This window comes from Eulemur rufifrons, chromosome 18 (genome assembly GCF_041146395.1).
Source record: "Eulemur rufifrons isolate Redbay chromosome 18, OSU_ERuf_1, whole genome shotgun sequence".
Lineage (NCBI taxonomy): Eukaryota > Metazoa > Chordata > Mammalia > Primates > Lemuridae > Eulemur > Eulemur rufifrons.
The window spans coordinates 13,687,645-13,702,000 of record NC_091000.1 but is presented as its reverse complement, the minus strand read 5'-3'; the positions used below and the strand labels follow the sequence as shown (position 1 = coordinate 13,702,000).

Below are 14,356 nucleotides of genomic sequence, written 5' to 3'. Positions count from 1 at the left end.
TAAATGCAAATTATCAAGATAACAGAATATATTATTAATACATCCTGGGGGTAAAACAAGTGACATCTGCCCCTTAAGACAGCTTTTAAAACCAAATATGTAGCTACAAAGCCATATATTTCAGAAAATTGTTTTGGTTGGAAACAGTGCCTTAATTGGAATACATGGGTTTTGCTTTACACATAATAAGATACTTTTTATTTCACAAGTTCTGATAAATATAGAACAAAAAAATGTACTCACATGTTATTTAATACTGAATGCAGAACCTGTTTAGTTGCCTATTGATCCAACAACTGCATATTGAGCACCCACTGTGTGCCAGGCACACATACAACACCTGTGTGAGGAGTACAATGTGAGGGGAAAACAGGAGCAATACATGCTACTGAGTTTGAACTTGGAGGGAAGGAGGAATGTGATTCCTTAAGGGTTAAAAACAAGAAAAAAACTTGAGCTGGGCTGGTGGATCAGGAAAGCCCTTCCTGGGGAAGGGACCGAGGACTGAAGGCTGCACAGCACTTCTGCTGCGAGGGGTGGGCGTGCCAACCAGGGGTTGCCGCACCAGGGCTCTGAACATGGCACATCCCAGGGGTGGAAGGAAGGCGTGAGAGGCTGGAGCAGCGGAACTAGGAGGAGGATGGTGGGGATGTGGGTGGAGATGCTGCAAGACACCAGATCGCACAGACCCCTAAATAAGCCACTTTAAGAAGGCTTATCTTAACAATTTTCATATCATATTTAGCAACTGTTGCATATGCTCAATTTCAAATGCAATGTAAATGTCAAAAAAAGCTAAGTCATGGTTATATAAACAGCAGAGATACTTTTTAAATACATATGGAGTTCAGGCAGTAAGTTTAAAAACAAAGTTTTAACTAGAAAATTGCATTTCAAGGTTTTAAGAAGTCATTTCTGTATAATCTCTTGCATTGGCTAATAGTTCTTTAACCTTTTGTCAAGATTTCCACCTCACTTGGTAAAGTCCCATCCCCGATGGTAAAATATTACATGTGATGACAAATCACCTCCTAGAAAACATTTGCTTAACATCAATAACCAGGCTGTAGAAGTCATTGAACATGTGATTTGCCAGCTTCCAAATAGTGACACCAGCAGATGTAAATCATGGGATATTGCTGCATGTACTCTAGATAAGCCCAAACAAAAGCATGGATTTGAGGGTGAGCATGGGATGTGTAGTCCAGTTCCTCTGCCTACATTTCAGGACACAGCATAGGGGGCTTGCCTGACTGGTCTGAAGTTGCTCAGCCTCTGGGCCGCAGCTTCCGTGCCCAGCACATTTCAGCCTTGTTCAGCACACACTTGCTGTAGCTGAGGTTCCTGTATGTGACCTGGCAGATGCCTGCTAACGCACAATGCTATTAAGCACCATCATTTTCTCGCCTATGCTTCAGTTTGTTAAGCGTGGTTGAAGCACACAGGCATGAAAAATGTTATTCCTCTTAATAGAGCCTTCACTGGTATCCAACATGCCTGTTTTCAGTGGCCCACCCCTTCCTTTAATCAGCATTATCTGATTTCTATAGTCCCTACAGTAGGAGAATCTGACTGCCTTTTCAATACATCTTTGTAACTCACGTCATTGTTTCAGACGGTCTTGCTGCCTCTCCCTAAGCACTTAAAATATTTGTCTAGGAGAATGACCCGTTGTTCTCCCGGAATATTAGACAATGCTACTGAACTGACATGGGCCACGAAAGCCTTCAGACATCTATAGTGCGACTCACTTTTCAAAGGACTTCAGGGGGAAAAAATGTACTCTAGAAAACAATATTCATGGGAAAACTACATTCACTTCCTTCCTACTGAGATCCTCTCAAATAATAGGAAGTGATGAGGAATCGATTGAGAATTCTGAGTTCTCTTGGGAAAAAAACTTAAACAACACTCAAAGAAATCCTCATAATATTTGCATTCAAAAAAATCACGCACATAAAAGTCCCTGGAAATCACCATAATATCTAAAAAAAATTACTCAGTTTAGCCACATACGGAATCTGCAGTTTTTCAAATATAATTTGATTATTTAACCACCATGTGTGTAGCACTTACAAAGTACCAAACTTTTCTATGTTTCTTTCATATAACAACTATTTTCATCCTCACAACTCAATGAGATCGGTTTGCTATAGAGGAGGAAATGGAGGCAGAGAGAGGCTAAGTGGCCCGAGGTCATGCGTAAGTGGCAGGACCTGGATTCAAACCCAGGTACCCTGACTTCAGACTTCCTGCTTTAAGCATTTGGCACTTTTAAAAGTTCTCTGAAACAACTAACCAAGGAAGTGAGAAGTAAAGCTACAGATGGTGTCTGCATGCGGAATTGGAAGTTTCAAATGTTACCAATGTGAGCCCAGATTCTTACAGTGAGGATTTTATTTCGGTGACACTGTCTGAAGCACATAAACTCTGGTGCCACCTGAAAAAATGAAGAGTCATTTGGCAAACTGATGAAGTCATTTGGACAGACTCTTAAAAATGGTGTGGTCACTGATTTAAGGGTGGAACAGAGGTACAGTGAGTAACAGACAGCTTCTCTCCTCCAAAATACGAGTATTTCCCACTGGTTCTGACAATTGGGGAGTTATTGGGGCTAAAAAGATCCTTTCTTGGGTATAATTACCCTCTAAGGTGGTTTGGTCTGTGTCAACTATACCTTAATGTACATTGTTTTAATTGGACCAACACTCAGCCCGGAACTGTCTTGGTTTTTACTGTGTGTTAGCCAGAGAGAGAAAGAAATAGACAACTAATCTGACTTTCAACACTTTCATCCATTTTGTTCCCTCCTCATCTCTGTCTGAAAGATTATTTCTGCTCTGGCCTCTGAAACCAAGCCTGTCATTACATAGAGTTTAGGAAACTCATTTAATGTGGCTCTTGGTCCTGCTCTTGACTTACACCAGGGTTCTTGTAACTAAGTACTCTTCCTGTCCCTCTGAGCCTGCGTCTCTGCCCAGGTAACTTGCCTAGTGCTCTAGTTCCTCCAAGACCAAGGCTGTGCTTTGCGTTACCTGGTCTTCCTTTGAACTCCAGACCTAGGACAGCCGGGACTTCTGCCAGATATGCAAAGGCAGGGAGGTCTCCCACCTGGCTCCCCCGCTGACTGCATCACCCACTCATGGGCCCTTGCTGTGTGATTTCTCCTGTCTTCACCCACGATAGGTCCTGTCCTCCCAAACCTGACAACCCTCAAGCATCCGTCCCTCACTAGAAGGAGTGTCTGGTTTCTAGATCCTGGCCCTTCCACATCCATCTGATGGGGCCCCACTGCCCCTCAGACTCTCAGTGCGTGCTTTCACAGAGGAATCACACGGAGAGCTGTTCAGATATGCAGATGCCTGGGTCTCATCCAGATTGACTAGATCAAACTCTCTAGGGCTGGGTCCAGGGTACTGGTATTTTTTTAAAGTTTGCCAGGTAAGTCTTTTATGGACCTGGGATGAGAGACACAACTTTATATCAATTTCTCTCAAATTTCAATGTGCAGACGCATAGCCTGGGGATGTTGTTAAGGTCCCAAGTGATGACATTAACATTGGTCCCTGGACCACCTTTTAAGCACCAAGCCTCAAGGCCAGCACTTCTCAAAACGTTGTCAAGAATTACCGGGAAACTTATTAGAGATGCAAAATTTCAGGCCCTTCCCAGACCTATTGAATCAGAAACTCGGGGTGGCAGTCTGTGTTTTTACAAACATTCCAGGTGACAGACGCTCACTACAGTTTGAGAACCATTGGCTTAGATGGCACTGCCCAATAGAAACAATGCAAGCCACATGTGTAACTTTAACTTTGCTGGTAGTCATGTTTTAAAAACTAAAAGGAAATATGTAAAATTAATTTTAACAAAATATCTTCTTTAACCCAGTATGTCAAAAATACTGTCATTACAACATTTGATCAATATAAAAAACTAGTGCCATAATTTACATTCTTTTTTATATTAAGTCCTAGAAGTCCAGTGTGCATTTTACACTTACATGACATTTCAGTTCTGACTAGCCATATTTTAGGAACTCAATAGCAACAGGTAACTACCATATTGGACAGCAAAGCTGTGATAGTAGTATTAACTTTAATCAAAGGCTTGCTGTGCACCAGACATTACTCAGTTAAGCACTTTGTGTGCATTATTCAAATGAGCCCTAACACAGCTCTGGATTGGTGCTGCTATCATCCGCATTTTATACAGGGGTGGGGTTACACCAAAGCCCTCTTTTGTGTTTCATCGATACAAGAAGTCCACTTGAATATAAGCACGTCCTAATTTTTAAAATAAACTTATTTGTAAAAGAAAAGAAAGAAAGAACAAATGAAAGATATGAATAAAATCATTAACATTAGTGCAGTTGGTAACAATTGTTAATGCATCAATAGCATGTAAGAGAAAAGTCATACTAGTTGGGTAAGTAGAAAAGTGAGAACTTACTACCCTCTCACCTTCTAAAATATGCCTAAAGTCGAACTTGTACTCTTCTGTGCCATCAGATCTGTTGACAGGTGCTTACTGACAGGCTATGTGGACAGTCGGGATCCTTGGGGAACAAAGGGGACCGTGGTTTGCCACAGAGCGGGATAGGTGTCATCCTAAGTGAACGCAGCTAGCAGGGTGGTGGCCTATTTGTTCCAGTGCTGAGTTTGATACAATATGACTCCAACAGGTAAAAGGGAGGCACTGGGCTTCCCTGAGGACCGACGTGGCAAGCAAGCAGCTTGGAATTTAAAAGTAATGGTTGACTTAGTAGTCAAAGAATTCATCTTTATTTGTTTCATTAGTTTCTCAAGAAAGGACAATTTTTAAATGTATCTTCCAATTTTTGTCATGAACTATTATAAGGAAGAAAAAGTAAAAGCAGTTTTTTAAAAAATGTGTTTATCTGAGGCTAGGCTTTCAATTTTTGCTAGTAGAGTGACCATTCAACATTGTGGCCAGGCAAAACAAATATCCTATTTTAAATTGGCAGGTATTTAAGACATGAAAATGTGACCATTTAAAATAAATGAACAAAAAAACGCATTATCTACAGCGATTTTTTCAAACCTGGTATATAGTTTTTAAACAAAGTTAATCTTATTTTTAAAAATATGATTAGATATTTCAAATTTAAGCTGTGATTCTTTTTTTAATCAAAATATCTGTGTAGTTTTAATATGAGGTCTATTGAGCTGAAGGATTTCACTATTTTAACATAGTACTTGTAATCCTTTTTTTACGTGATATATAATCCTTAGTATTTTCTATAATCAATTCCAGTGTCTTTCTTTAATTGCAAAGAAAGAAGTGGATGTGATGTGAGCATCTGGTACAACCATCATATTAATTATAAAATATATCAAGGCAGTTTTTTAATACTGGATTAAGATTGCAGAATCTTGTTTTGCCTACTGATGTATAAAGCCTCTCCACAGCGCTTTCTGGCTGCTTAAGCATTCTTTTTGTTAGAGGGAGTAGGAAGTTGAAAAGAAACAAAGATTTCATCTACATGGAATAAAGGCTTTTATAAAAATACTTAAGTGCTTCCATGGTAGGAAGTAATTTTGCTTCTTGGTGGTGCGAAAGGCATAATGGAGTCATGGAAGCCAGAAGTTGGTCTGAGGACACAAGCGTCTTCCTTCAGTCGCAGTAGGAAGAGATCTCAGTCTCACACTGCTATGATTTGAATAGTCTCATCATGTGAGAAAGAGGCTGGAGAATGTAACACATTCATTTTCATTTATTCTTGCTGCATTTGTGTGCCATAAAGAAGGCAAGAAGGCTGATTATTCTGCCTACTTCTATATTCTTAGAGTGCCTCGCTCATTGCAGGCTCAGAAGTGCTTGCCATATAAATATTTGCTGAATGAATGAATGAATGTGAATATAGCTTCTAGCTCTTAATTTTTACTTCTAGAAACAAAACGAAAGTTCATGGCTGGGCATGGTGGCTCACGCCTGTAATCTAGTACTCTGGGAGGCCGAGGAGGGAGGATTGCTTGAGGCCAGGAGTTTGAGACCAGCCTAAGCAATAGGGAGACACGTCTCTACTGAAAAGAAAGAAAGAAAAAAAAAAAAACCCTGTGGGGCGTGGTCACAGTGATGAGCACCTGTAGTCCCAGCTACCCGGGAGGCTGAGACAGAAGGATCGCTTGAGCCCAGGAGTTGGAGGTTTCGGTGTGCTACAATGATGCCACTGCACTCTACCCAGGGTGACAGAGTGAGACTCTGTCTCAATAAAAACAAACAAGGCAATGGAGCACCCCTCCTCACAAACCCCCACCCCTTCAAAAATAAAAAATTAAAATAAAATAAAACAAACAAAAGGAATGCTCATAGTTTTCCAGTCATTGCTGGTGACCCAATTTGAATTATTTCTTCATTGGCCTATGGAGTCAGAAGCAGGGGTCAGTCTCTGTCTGCATCATGTCACGGAATGGCCCCGTCTCTGCCACCAGATAAGAAATGTCAACGCCTTAAGCAGAAGCTTTCAAAAATAGCCTAGTTGATGAAACTGGAAATTTAGGTGCGTGCTAGAAAGAAACCATTTGTCTTCAGTCTTAAGAAGAATTAAACTGACAATGAAGACTCCTAACAGATCGAAAATATTTTTTTAAGACCCATAGAAGTAAGCAAGCAAATATCAGAGGAGAAGTCTTCCTTCTCCATAAAGCAGAAACAGAACATTTTGCTTGCAATGAATCAGGGAAATCGTTTTGAAAATTTGAGGATCATGGCAAGGCACTGTGTTTCTTTAAGATTCCAGTCAAGTTGTGGTTTGTTTTGTTTTCTATGGTGCTGGCAATTTTCCCCAAAATTTAAATGAATATTTGCACAATGAACCAAGTTGTTGTGGGTTTCCTGGTCGGTGTGGGGGGTGGCGACTCGGGCAAGGCATTTTCATCTCTTTGCAGACAACCCCGGCTGCTGTTAATGCTGAAAATAGCTCAAATGCTCTCAGCACAGTAGCACCACCCAGCAGCTGGGATTCTTTCCCTCTCTTATTTGCCTTCTCTCTTGCCTTTTTTCCCTTCAGACACTTGGATTGGACTTAATCTTAAACCTTTGGAGTTCAAGACCTTTTAAAAAGGGCTAAATAAACAATCTCTGCATGTAAAAGGCCACTGACTCCTACTTCCTCTGTTTAGAGCAACTGTTGAACTCAGCTGCCTGTAGGTAAGATTTTTTTTTCTTCTGGATTTATTCATTTTCTAATATGTTCATGATTCATGTGTTTAAAATAATTTATTTATAGTGAAAATTAAGAGGGGCTGTGAACGACTCCCAGGTAAATACTGTGTTCCAGAACACGGCAGGAGCATCTGTGCATTTTTGTGGCTGTGATTTTAAACTTTGCCTAAAGCTGTCTATAATAGTGACCTGCAGTACAGTCTGGACTTTGAGCCCTGAATCAGAACTCTAATTAAGTCTCATTGCCAGGGCAATGCAAGGACCTTCCAGACGTCATAATTTTGTTGTTTAGACTGCTTTCTTATTTTTAACTTTTCCAGGGCATTTTCTTTAAAGAGGTAAAAGATGTAACCACCTGAGCAAAGAGAATATATTGATGATTTTTCTTTAAGGATGACAAGATAGCTGTACCATGTTATGTTCTCCTTTCATCACTGTTTTGTTAATTTGCTAGCTTGGAATGAGAACGGTTGTTTGGAGGGGTTATTTCTTTGTTTGGTTGTTGTGGTGGTTGTTGTTTTGTATGTTCCCAGCACATTTTGGAGACTCAATTTTGAGAATTCCTTACTAAGTTGGATGTCTTTTGCTAGGTACATTTGCTGGAAGGTTTTTCTAATGTGACAATCTAATATTTTGGTTAGCTTTCTGTGCCTCCCCTCGCCCTCCCCCCAACCTTATGCTTGCACTTGACATTTTGCAAAGTACTTTGATCTGTGGACTTGAACTTCAAACATAGCATTTACTTTGATTGTGGGTATTTACTTTGTTCAGTAAAAAGTCTTTTTTCTTCTTCTCTTTTTTTTTTGGCTTGATGCTTTGATAGCATTTCCTTTAAATAATTTATTGGAACTTTGGTTTTCCTCACTGATATGTCTTAGATTTTACTTCCATAAGGCCAACTGAAAGAAAACGGTTCTTTGGCAAGGTTCTCCCCCACATAGACTTCCCGACAGTTTGTGGCTCCCCCCAGCAGATGTCTAACAGTGAGCAGCAAATGACAGTACAGAGTCCCTCCTGAGTGTCCCGCGTCTTTACAATCACCATGTATCTTGGGGCCCTACTGGTGCTTTTTTAACATGAATACTGAAACGCTTGGAATTAAAAGATGCTTTTTTTCAAAGAAGTTTATCAGTACACAGACCACATGTCAAAAGAAGACATACATTTAAAACACACAGTGATCTTCTGAGTAACAAAAGAGAGAGAGAGAGAGAAAGAAGAAGAAAGAAAGGAAGAAAAAGAAACTTAAAAAACAAAAATCCTCAGTAGCCAAAATCTGTCATGCTAGTGAAACTTCTGTGTGAGGGATAAGGGAATTTTTTTTAAATGTATATCCTAAAATGGGCAAAATGTAGCACTTACTAGCCAATCAACTTTTCAGTATTTTCCTTATTTTAAAGAAAGCTCACATGTGCATTATATTTGTTTGTTACTTTTTTTTTTTTTTTTTTTTCCCATCCCAAGCACAAGGTATTCTCTAAGTCCTCCACCAGATGCAGAGTTTGACATTCCCTGGCAAACTGTCCCTGCGTGTTCTGTTGAAGGTTAGGAATAGAATGAGCCTAATCCTGTCAGGAGACTGTTTCCGTCCCAGTGAAGGACAGTGGCTCCTCAGAGCTGACGCAGTCTGCTCCTTGTAGCCTGCACCTTGCTTCTTTGGAAGCAAGCGCGCTCAGGACAAGTTTTCAAAGGGATGGAGCTATGGAAAATGCTCTGGGGGAGGTCCCCCTGGATTAGGAGCAGATGCAATGGGTTCTCTAGAATTTGGATTAACGGTAGGAAAACCTGCTATTCAACCTAGAGATGTTCAGTCTAGTTTTTTATTTCCCAAACTTGGACATTTGATTACTACTTTTCCCCTTCAAGTCTACATTATAAGGAGTATATTAATCATCACATTTCTGCATATAGCTAATATTTTAAATCTTCCAGTTATTTTGAGCCTGGGACTTTTGGGGGTCCAGAATACTGTCCCCCTCAGTACTGGGAAGCCTGGGACCAACAGTGCTGAGTGCAGATGTATTGCTAAAGGCAGAACAAGTTCAGGTGCAAAATTAAATGGCCCCAGGATGACATTGAGTAGGAAGATGTTAGAAGACCATTCCATTCCCAGGCAAGCCATATTTTCCCTGTTTTTTTCTCCCCTTCTCTCTGTTTCTCTGTGACCCTTAATTTTACTTTGAAACTTTGGATTGTTTGAATGTGAAACTCAAGGTGAAATCTAGCCAAAGCCACTGAGTTTCACACAAGTTCCACATGAAAGAAGTATTCTACCCAGCCTTGCTCGAAACTTGGCCCATGCTTGCCAAAAGTTTCATGAATGTCAGTGAGCTTGGATTTGAAACATAATCCAAAGCCAGGTGACTTCTGGTGACTTTGAGGCTTATAGAATCTGCCAAACAAGGACAGTCCTTATTTCCGTGTCTTCTACTATAATTTCATGTGTACACATCTCTCTCTCTCTCTCTCTTTTTTAAAATAAACTCTCATCTGTTTCATGATATTTTAAAGCCAGGTTCAATCCTAATATGAATTTTTACAGCTGTGGTATTTAAGCAATTGGCAAATAGAAGTCTGCATTTTAAATTCCAGCACAGTCTGACCCACAGTGGTGTGAACATGTTGGTGTAGTTCAGCCAGAGGAAGGAAGCCCCAGGAGAGCCGTGGAATGTCTTTCTTTGCTTAAATGTACCTCTGTGCTCGTGAGGAACAAACAGTAACATTTTGTCCAGGTCTATCCGCTTGACAGTATGCCTTTTGTTCACTTTCCAAAGGTGGTGTCAAATATATTGGTGGAAAAATAATAAACTTCCACATATTTTTTTTCGCCTGCTCAACTGATACACTCCTAGGGAACATTGTAAGCATTGAGAATTTCAGTACTATTCCTTGTAATGTAATGTATACTGAGGATAAAGGAGTACTCAGCAGAGTCAATTTCCCTCAGAAAGCTTGGCATCCTAGAGCTTATGTGGGTGTTAACAGTCTAATGGGGCCTGGATGTGAGGAGGAGTGTGTGTGTGTGTGTGTGTGTGTGTGTCGGGTGGGGATAGTGGCCAGTAGAGAGGAAGAAGGGATTTGTAAGCTTTGTTTAGCAAATCTGTCACATAAAAACAAAAATAAGTAAGCCCAAAATCTGAAAACATTTTCTTTTGTAGATCATACAAATTTGTGTTGGCTGAACATTGACATTTTTTGATATTATTTTTCTCATTAAAGACACCAAGCATTAGGATTCCAGACATAGTAAATAATCTCCAGTGAGAATATGACCCATTGGAAGACCTAAATAGTTGTCGATGGACTCCCATGAGTCAGTCTCAGAAAGATCTTCGTGATTCTATGGCCTTTATAAGATACTGAGCCACTCAGGACACTAAGGTTGAACTTGTCGTTTCCTTAGTTGGAAGGTTTCTGAACTCATTTGAAGAATTTTTATAAAAATGAATTTGTGACCTTGCTAAAGATTTATTCAGACTAAATTTAGTGAGACTTCTAGATATAGATTCATTATAAAATTAAATCGCCATCAACTTTCACTTTAAAATTTTATAGTCTATGCTTTTATTTAATAAAATATACTTTTATGAAAGATACAGTTTGTGTTTTAGCAGGTGACATGCAGTTTATCCAATCCTAGGTTAAAGCATTTGAAAATTTAGCAGTGACAAAACTTGGAGGTGCTATAGGTAGGAGCTGCATTTTAGCACTGGCTTTGCTAGTCAGCGTGCAGCATTGATCAGCGTATCTGATTTTGATATCCCCAAACTAGTACAATGTACTAGATGTAGGGAAAGTAAGGTACTCAAATGGAGGTTCTAGAGAAAATAAGAAAAAACAATTCAGAACTATTCTACAAGGAGGTTCTCACTAAACACATAAAGGTATAAGGAGTTCAGTCTTTTTAAAACATACACCATCCATAATAAAATAGGAAAAGGGAAAGGGTAAAAATGCCAGGTTGAAAATAGGCACCAAACTTGTGCACATGCAAATGTTTCTCCAAATTATAAAAAAAAAAAAAAAAAAACCTTTATTTCAAGAATATTATTTTTTTCATTTAAGAATGCAAAAATCAGTGCCTTAAAAATCTTTTTGTGCTTAATTGATGGTCAGAAAAATGGAGTCTACATAATATTTATCCATTCCTCAAGAATATATTATTACAGCATATACACAATGCATTTATTTATTAGGGACAAAAGTCTCATCCTTAGGCTCATATGATGGTGATGTTGCTGAGCTGTGTTCAAGATGATGAGGGAGTCCTGTTAAGTAGCTGTAACTGAGAAGACAGGGACAAAGACGAGAGTGGTAGAAATGAGATGAGGAGACCAACCGTGCAGGGACAGCGCATCAGGGCAGGTCCTTACTGCCCTCCTTAACTAGACTATGGCCTGGAAAGTAACACTCTACCTGCAAAATCACTGATAATTTTATTTACTGTTCTGTATTATCAGAGATAAAAGGTTGTATTAATTTTTATTGTTTCCCCAAAGGCACAGCTCTTTCATTTTCCTCAGTCATCTACTGTTGCATAGGTAGGCATTGCTGTGGAGATGTGGTTGGCATTATGTTCCCCACTGTCCAGGTGAGGACACAGGTGCCCAGGTAAGTTGTTGTGCCATCTGTTCTGCATCAATAGTTAATAGCAATGGGGAGAGGGGCTCTCAGGTCAAAGCTTTCAAAGTGTGCCATTCCACATAAATCACAAAGACAGGATAACAGGAAAACAGTCCGTTCCAGCAATGAAAGAGACATTTCCAAACCATAACAAGTTTTGACTTTCTATACTTCACTGAGAGAAAAACAAGCAAAAGAGGGGTGAGGATTACAGGGAAAGACAGGAATGTGCCAGTGTTATAACGAATCAAAGATTAGGAGGAGGCTGATCGAAACAACCTGTCAGTATAGCAAAAAGATTCAGGTTAGTAACATGACACAGTTTAAAATAAAATAATGTACTTTCTTACTAAAGGCCAATTCAGTATTAGAAAGGGTAGAATAGAAGCATTCGTCTCTTGTTCTAAAAATAAATTTGGGTCTGAAAAAAAAAAGAGATTGAATTTAGCTTAATAGAAAAACACATGTACAGAATGTGTTTTTAAAGCCTTGCATTTTGGTTATTTGACCTGGTGAATATGCTGGTCCAAGTACAACTCTGAATTGATTTAATGCTAGTGAAACCATCGCTCTTGACATGCGCTCAACTCAGTAGTACTTCCTTTGTTCAACTCCGCAAACCTAAGAAATTCGGCTGGTTTTGACTTTAGCTCCAAGTCGTATCCAGAGGTTTTTTGTTTGTTTGAACTGACCTTTGAAATATTTCAGAACTGTGCAACAGTCAAGTTTTAGAACAAATTCTTATTTTTAAAACACCCAAGAAAAGTGATATATGGATACATTTTATGCGAATTCAATGAATATACAATCAAATATAATTTCTAAATTTAGTTTTGATTTATAGATCAAAAATATTTTCTATTCCACATTATCTTTTTTACTATGAAGGTATTCACTTTTAAAAAAAAATGGTTAAAGACCAGAGTTAAGAGTGGGAAACATTCAAAAACAAATATGGCTATCTAAATGTGCAGTTGGATTAGAAACCACATCCTTGTGGTCCCAGCAGAGCCCAGTGTTGGAAAATAAGGCCTGGCATCTGGTTGACCTTCATGAAGGATTCAGCGGGAAGAGTTGGAGATTAAGATGGAAAGTTAGTGCTGATTCAAGAAGGGTGTTAAATGTCAGACTAGGAGATCCAGCGCTCATTCCGAAATAGAAAGTGGTTTTTGCCCCTGACCGTACCCGGCAGTAAAACACTAACTTTTGGAAGAAGTAAATAGTTTACAGAGTGTCACCTCTTAGTGGCAGAGTTTAAGTCAGAAATTAAGTTGTATTTCTGACATAAAATTAAATCACTGAAATTTTCTTCTTATATCTACTGTGATTATTTTTATTCAAGGCAGAATAAGACCAAAATTAGATATCAGCTAGTTTCTAAACTTCACATGGATACCATAGAACTGTGGCTTATGATGAGAAACTAATAAAATCAAGCAAAAGAATGAAAAATTATGTGAAAAGTAAATTCAGAAGTAGATGATTTTTTTGTGAAAAGAATAATGAAAATTACTTTTTGTAAAACAAAATTTTGAGGATGGCTACTTGTATTCATATGTATTTCATTTTATTTTGTGTTTGAGCAACTTTAAAAATTAATGGACATATTTCATGTTCGAACTTAGAATTGGAACACATGCTTTCCTTGTCTCATGTGTTGAGATCCATCACTTAAGAACCACAGCTTGTAAAAACTTGTCTGAAAACAAAGTGATAATTTTTTATGGTAAGGTGAGAAAACTCAATTGTAGTGAAATTTTTATCTTCCTTACAATATTTTATTTATTTTAGATATTGAAATTCAAAAGCATTGAAAATTACCTATCATTTATGTCCATATCATAATTTTATATATTCACATATATCCTTTTTCTAATCAATATTCTGAAAGACTAAATGAGAGCACATGTGTAAAAACATTTGGCAGAAGACCATTTGGTAATTCAACATTCAGCTGTGCTTATTAATTTAAGAATGACCTTACATACAAATCAGAAAGGAAGGAAATTGGTAATTTACTCGTAAAACCAAATAGTGTTTACAGTAACCGCTGATAACTACTTTTAATGCCTTAAGCAACTTCATATTCATTGAATTGTCATGAGGGTCTTTTTTTATATTGCTTCAATCGCTGATTTTGTAAAGACTTCTTTCACCATTGTCTGTGAATCATATGAGGTTGGTGATTTAAACTGTACACTCTGACTATAGACCAATCTCAATTCAGAAAGCAATTGGTAAAATCCACAATAACCTTTCAAGATAAAAACTCACAACCAAAGAAAAGAATTACTTTAACCTTAACAGGAGTATGTATTAAAAACCTACATCATAATAATATAAAGAAATATATAGATTGATAAACATCAATTTCAGATACTGGTTACCTCTGGAGGTAGGAAGGAGATTTCAATTAGAGGGGTGTATAACAAGCTTTAATTGAATTCATAATGTCATATTTTAAGATGAAGTGTGGGTACATGGACATTTGTTATATTATTCCTCTTTGTTTTATCTTTAGAATGTCTGAATAAAGAGCTGCATT

At 38.4% G+C, this 14,356-nt stretch overlaps 1 protein-coding gene across 30 annotated transcripts in view; it reads left to right on the top strand.

The window, feature by feature from the left end:
• SORBS2 (sorbin and SH3 domain containing 2) overlaps positions 1–14,356 on the top strand; it is a 306,881-nt gene that overhangs the window by 137,507 nt on the left and 155,018 nt on the right. For 26 of the 30 annotated variants that reach the window (XM_069492987.1, XM_069492981.1, XM_069492985.1 and 23 more), the window contains exon 2: positions 7,034–7,173. The gene's annotated coding sequence lies outside the window, so the exon portion shown is untranslated. The remainder of the gene's footprint in view (positions 1–7,033; positions 7,174–14,356) is intronic. The other 4 variants (XM_069492972.1, XM_069492986.1, XM_069492961.1 and 1 more) reach the window with 1 other exon arrangement.